The sequence below is a fragment of the Musca vetustissima genome, unplaced genomic scaffold (assembly GCF_032173495.1).
Source record: "Musca vetustissima isolate MV318-11 ecotype Yass unplaced genomic scaffold, APGP_CSIRO_Mvet_v1 utg24037, whole genome shotgun sequence".
In the NCBI taxonomy this organism is placed as follows: domain Eukaryota; kingdom Metazoa; phylum Arthropoda; class Insecta; order Diptera; family Muscidae; genus Musca; species Musca vetustissima.
Genome location: NW_026880266.1, coordinates 192037 through 194520, shown reverse-complemented (window position 1 = coordinate 194520; position 2484 = coordinate 192037).

The window sequence follows — 2484 nt, the reverse complement described above, 5'->3', positions numbered from 1 at the left end:
GTATGTACACAGAGTTGGTATTTACACACACTCCAATATCGGGTCGATCGCTATGAGGCCGCATAAAGTTCAAAGATGTCACATTTAACATAGATGTGCAGGGTATACAAACATTTTGTTCTGATTGTGCCACATTTTACCATCTTGCGGAATTTTGCCCATGTAAGCACCATAATGATATCCAGCTGCAATTACTTCCTTGTCATTGTTGATAACTTTGCAGCCTGTATTATTAAAATGAACTTCGAGACCATTTTGCACTATTTTTTACACCGACAACAGATTAAGGCACAATTCAGGTACCAGCAGTACATCTTTGAGCACAACGCTTTCGGATTGTTTAACCTCACGAGTTGTCAATTCCACATTACCCATGCCTTTAACATTGATTTTTGAATTGTTCGCAATTGTTACTTCAGTAGTCTTGGGTTCTAGCTTCCCATTGAAAATTTTCTCGTTGGCGGACATATGAGCCGAAGCTCCAGAGTCAAAATACCAATTTTCCTTTGCAGTGCTACTTACAGAGAACGAACCAATCATAGCATTTGCCTTCTTCTTTGTATTGGATTTTTTGGACACTTAGCAGCTATATGTCCAAATTTCTGGCAATTGAAACATTTTGGACCTTTAGGTTTTTGCTTCTGACGGCTTGGAAGAGCGAGATTTTCATCATCGCGGATTCGTACATCTGCAAAAGTTTTAGCTTGATCGAATCGCCAGTGATTTTTATTCCTGAACTTTGTACGCCCATGATCATTGGTTTGTACTCCTCTGGAAGACCAGCAAGCATCATGGATCCGACCCATTCTTCATCCAACTTCAATCCAGCACTCCTTAGCTTATGCGCACTAGTCAATATATCGTTTACATACCCTTCAACGGACGCAAAATTATTGAGTTTCGCAGAACAGAACCTCTGGATACGGCCGACTCTTCTTACTAAGCCAGAATCAGCAAAAATATCGTTCAATGTATCTCATATTTCTTTGGCACTGTTGCACTCTCGAATATGAGGATACACAGATTTATCCACTAACATTATTAGTTCTGCTCTAGCTTGGATCTTCTTTTCCGGCTTGGTTTCCGTGCCTTCCACAGACGCCCATAATTCCTTCATTTGAAAATAAGCTATTACGGCAAACTTCCAATCCTCATGACATGACAAATATTATATCAAAGCATTCTACAATAAATAAGACTAAGGTTTATTTGATCAAAGTACAATCTTCAATCTCAACAAAATCCCGACATCATTCAGCACTACCTTGTTAAATTGTATTGAGGATTTGATTGCAATTGCTAGGCCAACGGATATACTATTTGATATACAGTAGTATTCCGGTATTTTCATTCTTCTGTTTCTACGTAGGTGAGTTTCTTGAATAAACCCAATGTCTATTTGGTTTCTCAAAAAATTGTGTAACTCTATTTGTCGACAGTGTAGGCAAATTTAATTCAACCAATCAGACACACATCTATGTTAAAACTATGTGTTGCCTCAAGAGTTTGTAGTCTGATTATCATGATCCGAATCAAATGGTGATTGAAAAAAATATCTTCTGAAAACACAACATCAGCACTATTTTGAATAAACGATTCAGTATGTGTCGGCATCTTTCAATAATTTCCCTTGATGAATTCTGGAAATTTTGTATGTATATACGGTTCTGGCATAAGTCTACTTCTATTGGTTTTGGTAGTGTCCGGTTTATATTTAGAGGCCACAATTATGACCCAAATCCATGAAATTACGGAGATGGGGATCTGGCCTACGAATTAATATAACTGTTTTCATAATAATCGCTCAATATTTACGGCGTCAAATATATTTTATTTGAAAAATCGCTAACATAGAATTGTATGTTCTGAAAGATATAGATTAAAGACTGCAATTGTATTAATGTATGTACACAGAGTTGGTATTTACACACACTCCAATATCGGGTCGATCGCTATGAGGCCGCATAAAGTTCAAAGATGTCACATTTAACATAGATGTGCAGGGTATACAAACATTTTGTTCTGATTGGTTGAATTATTTATTTACAAACATTAATTCATTTTTTAAGGCGAATTAAAAATTACAACAATTTGTTTTGACATTCAATGTTACAATCAACTGGGTCGATGCGACTACCTAATACATCTACCTTGGGGGTGTTCTTTGAATACGTATAACCTTTCGTTTTTGTGGCCAAATTTTGTGTTTAACTTTTCGCGGTAATTCGTGATCTTGTGCTTTAAAAAGTCGTGTCGCTTTGTTGGGTGTGCTTGCTCTATCGGTGGAGTATCGATTTTCATCTGTAGCGCGAGTGGTGTAGCTGCTGTAAGCGGTTTTCATTTGGGCAAAACAGCCTCTTATATTGATATTTGGGAGTGCCTGTGGTGCAAGGCACTAAATAGAAAAGGAGTTCCATTTGCTAAGAGGTACTAATTTGAAACTAGCCGGAACTATGAAGGAGGCGAGTGAGATTTTTTTTAAAA